Source organism: Syngnathus scovelli, chromosome 1 (genome assembly GCF_024217435.2).
Source record: "Syngnathus scovelli strain Florida chromosome 1, RoL_Ssco_1.2, whole genome shotgun sequence".
NCBI lineage: Eukaryota > Metazoa > Chordata > Actinopteri > Syngnathiformes > Syngnathidae > Syngnathus > Syngnathus scovelli.
The window spans coordinates 14,495,356-14,501,427 of record NC_090847.1 but is presented as its reverse complement, the minus strand read 5'-3'; positions in this window follow the sequence as shown (position 1 = coordinate 14,501,427).

Below are 6,072 nucleotides of genomic sequence, written 5' to 3'. Positions count from 1 at the left end.
TCCCACTTGCGAGGTCTCAGCCAGACATTCGCTTAACCGTACTGTCACGTATACATGCACTCTGACCTTGTTTTCAGCAAATACACTGCAACATACTGACACGCTAGGTCACTGGGTGGCTTGCTTTCCTGGGAATCGAACAAAGGCTCGAAGAAGATTTAAAAAAGAAGTTTTCTCCAACACGATTTGATTTAGTCTTCCTGCAAGATGTTTTCTCCAAATTTTTCTGAATAAAAAAACTCCCCCCCCCAAAAAAAATTACACTGCCAAATACAAATTTAGATCGATCAAAAAACTACCCTCCAGATGATATTTTTTTTAAATAAATGTTTTCCTACTTTCAGAATATTATCACCAGACAAGACTTTACATTAAGACGAAGGACATAAACTACAGTATGTATAGTATACAGATGACAACTTTTTTTTTAGAGTGCATTTTTGTTCAGGAAGTTGATTATTTTTCTTATAAATGTTTGTAATTGTCTACAAAAAGCTATATTTCTATTCAAAGTATTCCATTCTTGTTGCGTTCTTAAAATATATCATTTTTTCTCAGTGATAAAGAAAATTTAGAAAAAGAGTTATTCAAGTCAAGTCAAGTCAAGTCAAGTCAAGTCAAGTCAAGTCAAGTCAAGTCAAGTCAAGTCAAGTCAAGTCAAGTCAAGTCAAGTTTATTTGTATAGCCCTAAATCACAAACAGTCTCAAAGGGCTTCACATAGCCAAAAATTGACAATTATTCTCAAAGCATCCCCTGATCTCAAGCTCCCAAAAGGGCAAGGAAAAACTAAAAAAAAACCTACCGGGGGAAAATGAGAAACCTTGAGAAGGGACCACAGATGGAAGGATCCCCCTTTCAGGATCACCAGGTTGTAATGGATGCAGAGAGGGCACAAGTAATACATAATATGAAAATCAATGAAAAAAATGGATGTCGGAAGTGCCCTCAATTGTCCTGGCAGTGTCTTCAAGGAGGTTGAGCTGCAGTTTCCTCATCTTGAATTGGTCCCCGAGAATCCAGCTAGCCGCTATCAGCTTTTGCGCCACCTAACCCCCTCCCTGGGGTGGGGAGAGAGAACAAAAACAAACTCCGGCCGAATCGGCCACTACAAGTTAGTTAAAGGCCATCTCATAGAAATGTGTCTTTAAACGTGTCTTAAATGTTTCTACTGAGGTAGTTCTAATATCCATTGGTAGGGCATTCCAAAGCTCTGGAGCCCGAATAGAGAATGCTCTAGAACCTGCAGACATTTTCTTGGCCCTCGGTGTAACTAAAAGACTAGCGTTTTGTGAACGAAGGTTACGAGACGGAACATAAGGAACGACTAGGTTGACGAGATATGAAGGCGCTAAGCCATGCAGTGATTTATAGGTTAGTAGAAGAACCTTGAAGTCACATCTTAAATGGACCATGTAAGTTGGCTAATATTGGGGTAATGTGATCAAATTTTCTTGTCCGTGAGAGCAGCCTCGCAGCAGCATTTTGTACTAACTGTAGACCTTTGATGAGGGACTTAGGAAGACCAGAGAATAATACATTACAGTAGTCCAGGCGCGACGTGACGAACGCATGTATAATAGTTTCCGCATCCCCGGTCGAGAGGATCGGATGAATCTTAGCAATATTACGAAGGTGAAAAAACGCAATTCTGGTTATATTCTTAATGTGTTTTTGAAAGGAGAGCGTTTGGTCAAATATTACCCCGAGATTAGTTACAGTATCACTCTGAGTGATAGTACGGTTAGCTATAGTTGTAGTGGTTTCCTTAAATAAGTGTTGATAACGAGTAGGACCAATTATCAACATCTCAGTTCTATCTGGGTTAAGATGAAGGAAGTTGAGAGACATCCATTGCTTGATCTCCGCAAGGCACGCCTCAAGATTACAACAGTCCCGCGGATCTGTCATCGATAACGGCATATATAATTGGGTGTCATCCGCGTAGCATTGAAAACTAATATTATATTTACGTATTATGTCCCCAAGCGGAATCATATAAATATTAAATAGAATATTTAATATTATTATTCTCTCAAGATAGGTATTTGGCGTCCTCTGAAAACAAGCCCAAACATGTTTTTATAAATTAGTAATTAAAAAACATGTTTCTAGACTATTTTCAAAAGATTACACATATTGTAAGAGAATAAGTTGTTTTTAGAAGGCGACAAAATTATTTTAAATTAAATATAGACACTGAAAAGGGAGCAACAGCAATGTCTAAATATTCTATATTAATTTATACAAACATAGTTGCTTCATCAGAGCACAAACACGGCACACACAGCTTGGTAACTTTTCCATAACACATAAGGCAGAGCTCATTAACTTCATGACACATTGATACAAAACATTTAGTAGATAACGAGACATTCTTATGAGGATGTTTTCCTTCTTTTCCCCTCCCTTTTCTTCCCTTCCGTATTCCTGCTTGCGGAGAGTATAAAACCTGATCTGGAGTCTGACGTTGTTGTTTTCACCTGCTGAAATGTATTGTGTACTGACTGCCGTGAGACAACCCAAGATCTTGCAAATAAAGAACCAACTATTACTCCACATCTTTGTTTTCCTTGCTGTACGACGGACATCTTGAACAAAACGCAACAACCCCTTTCCGTTTTATGCCATCAAAAGCTGTGCTGAAGCTTTGAAGCAAAAAGACAAAGATTGTGTGGATGGGAAATTGAAAAATGTAAACAAAAATCAATGTTCATGGATTTAAGTTTAAATGGTCATATGTAGAAATGCATGTACGTTCATAGGGTTGTTTGGCTTCTGTAGTTTATTTCTGCTATTTTTTTTCATTTATTGGCTTCACGAATGAGCTTCTGTGTTCTTCATCATCAGGTCATCAGCTCAGCGTGATTGCACTTTCCCACTCAATTTACCTGGTTATCATCCATGCACATGTAGGGATGACGTACAGTATGTAACCCGTGCTGGGGTGAGATACGATGTGTAGGGAGGCTCTTGTGATGTTGCGCGGCCTTTGAAGTTGCGTCTGTTTCGGCCAAGGCCTGGCGGTCCCGGCGGTTCAACGCCCCCGCTGCGCCGCTGTGGTCTCAGCGTGAGGCTGCATCTGGAACTCCGGCTTAGTCATTCCCTTTGATGCCTTCTCATTTAACCTGAAGGGGCTGGGAGGGGAGCCAGGGGGGGTCTCTGACTACTTGCCAATCAACCCGCTGCAATATGCAAAGCGATTTAAGTTCACTAGTCAAGTCGAAGTGCAGTATGGTGGAGGGAAATCTGATGTGGATCATTTTTGACTCCCGGTTGACTTTCAAGTTGTTTGACTTTGAAAACACAATACTGGTACATTTGTTCCATGCTCAAAGATTACCGTAAAACCCTTAACTGTATCTACATGGTATACAGTTTGTTCATCTATGTTCTACAAGTATCTTTATGTGATTGTATCCTGTATATGTAAGTTGGTAGTTAAATAGGTAAATGTGTTTTATGTAAGTTTATTGAGGCCACATCGTTTTTGTATCTATAGGATTTGTATTTGGTATCTAATTTCACGTGTATGTAGTACGTAGGTATATTTCTCCTTATCACTGCTACCCTTCTATGATGGCATCAGGAAAACAATAATACCATTGCAGTTGTTGACTGTGAGTCAACAGTGAGTGACTGTAATGATTCTTTGAGCCTTTAGAGGGTACCAGAGGGGCATAGAACTGAAGGGGGGGGGGGGGGGGGGTTGGAAGGAAATACCTTGGTTTACTTCCATGTAATGAAATACAGTAAGACTAAGACAAAGAGGCAGCACGTGTGCAAAGTTAAAAAGCGTTTTGAAAAAGATGAAAAACTGACAATTGTTCTGTTAGAAATGTTCTTTGAAGTGTGATATGAAAGAGAAGCGTGTCAGTCTTCTTTATATCAAGTCAGTGCATGTTCACTTTGAAAGGCTTGATGTTGAGGCGCACGAGGGGAAAAAAACAGCCCTTTTTGAGCAATTATACGTGAAAGTCCATCCATCCCGTTTCTTGATTTGCTTTTTTTCCTCTTAAAACTAAATAATAAGGTGTTTATACTCACAATAATTTCTGGAAAAATAGGATGTACTGGGGCGGCTCGGTGTCACACCGATTAGCACGCCCGCCTCACAGTTAGGAGGGTACGGGTTCGATTCTACCTCCGACCCTCCCTGTGTGGAGTTTGCATGTTCTTCCTGTGCCCGCGTGGGTTTTCTCCAGGCACTCTGGTCTCCTCCCACATCCCAAAAAGATGCTTGGTAGGCCCATTGAGCACTCCAAATTGCCCCTAGGTGTGAGTGCGAGTGCGGATGGTTGTTCGTCTATGTGTGCCCTGCGATTGGCTGGCAACCAGTTCAGGGTGTCCCGCGCCTACTGCCCGATAACTGCTGGGATAGGTTCCAGCACGCCCGCGACCCCCGTGGGGACAAAGCAGTACAGATAATGGATGGATGGATTATATTGAGGATTGTTGTCCATGTAGTGCCCAGCTCCATCAAATGAAGCCACTTTCCCATTTTATTCCACATTTGTGGGAATGTCAAACAAATGTAAACAGGTTGTATGTGGAGCAATATGCTGATAAACTGTCCAAAATCAATCTGTACTTTATTAGTTATGTATAAACACAAACATAAATTACTGATAGCTTCATCATTTACAAAAAGCGGGCTCCCGTAGGGTGCCCAAGGAGTCCAATCGCGTCTCTTTTTCACCTCACACACAATGAACATTTTCTATTTAAACATGGAAACATTTTTCCCCAAAGCATCAAACACATGTTGAAGTTTACAAGTGCTAAATTTCATATACATTTTTTTTTCAAAACAAACATTTGCTTTGCTGATTTATGTCATAATGTGCCCCTTCCCCTAGCACGAGTGCACACAATGTAAACATTTCCTGGTCGTACAATAACCGCAGTGAAGCCGGATGTTGTGAAAACTAACAACAAGGAAAAATAAAGTAAAACATCATTAAAGGCGCAAGCTCACACCACAGGCAAAAAAAGCGTCACAATTTAGCATTGCCCATCTGCTAGGCTACCGGCTTCCAAATGGGGCTCATTTGAGCTGAATACAGAGTATAACACCTCAAATTGGTGATTATCTGTTAAATTCTGGCCAAAGGTCCTTGAGACATTTGCGTGCATACCATTATGGCGGAAGTACCACATAATTTTGTGTTGATTAGTAAAACCGGTGCAGTGCGGTTCTTTTAGGACGAAGTCTGGAATTTGCCCCAAATATCTGATTAAACCAAAATGGTCAAGTTGCTTTTTAATTATGGTTTTCGTCCTTGTGACCTTTAGTGCATGGTGTTCTTTTTTTCCCCAAGCGTTTTGAGAATTCTAAAATTTATCATCTTTGCCCAAAATGGCTGACTTCCGATTAATTTTGGCCATGGGTCATTGGGCATAGAACACCTTATAATTTCGCATGTCCACCAAATTTCATGTGTGTAAAATTGTTGTCTGGGGCTGTTCCCCCCAATTTTCCAGGGGGCTCCAGTGAGTGAGTGCAGTGTTGGAATTTTCACCAGAATTTGTCATAATGGGAGTTATTAGGTATGTTTTTTCGGATCTCAACCTAAAAAGTTATCCGTTCATTCAATCATTGAGTCATTCATTCAATAACAACTAAAGAGCAATTCTGAGAGGGCCTATGCACCACCACCTGGTGCTCGGGCCCTAAAAAATAAGCTCGTTCTCCCTTCAGCATTGCTCCACTTGAGAGTCCAGAAGGCTTTTTGTGCTACAGAGGATGTGACCTGTAATCGCCCGTGTTAAGGCTCAGTGACATTAATAGTCCCCCTACCGACTCACAATGCACAGCATTGCGTTCATCTTTTCTTTTCTATATTATTTTTAATTTCATTTTATATTATATCATTTCATTGTTTGCAAAACCCGGCAACATACACCTACTCACAAAAAGTTAGGGACGTTGGGATGTGTGAAAATCTTTTTTTTTTCTTTTCTGGATCAGCACAATGCACCATAAGATGTTTATTTTTTTGGTAACCCTTGATGCTTACTACTTTTCAGGATAACCCATACTCACTCGACTTACCCAATTAGCGCTAGAAAAT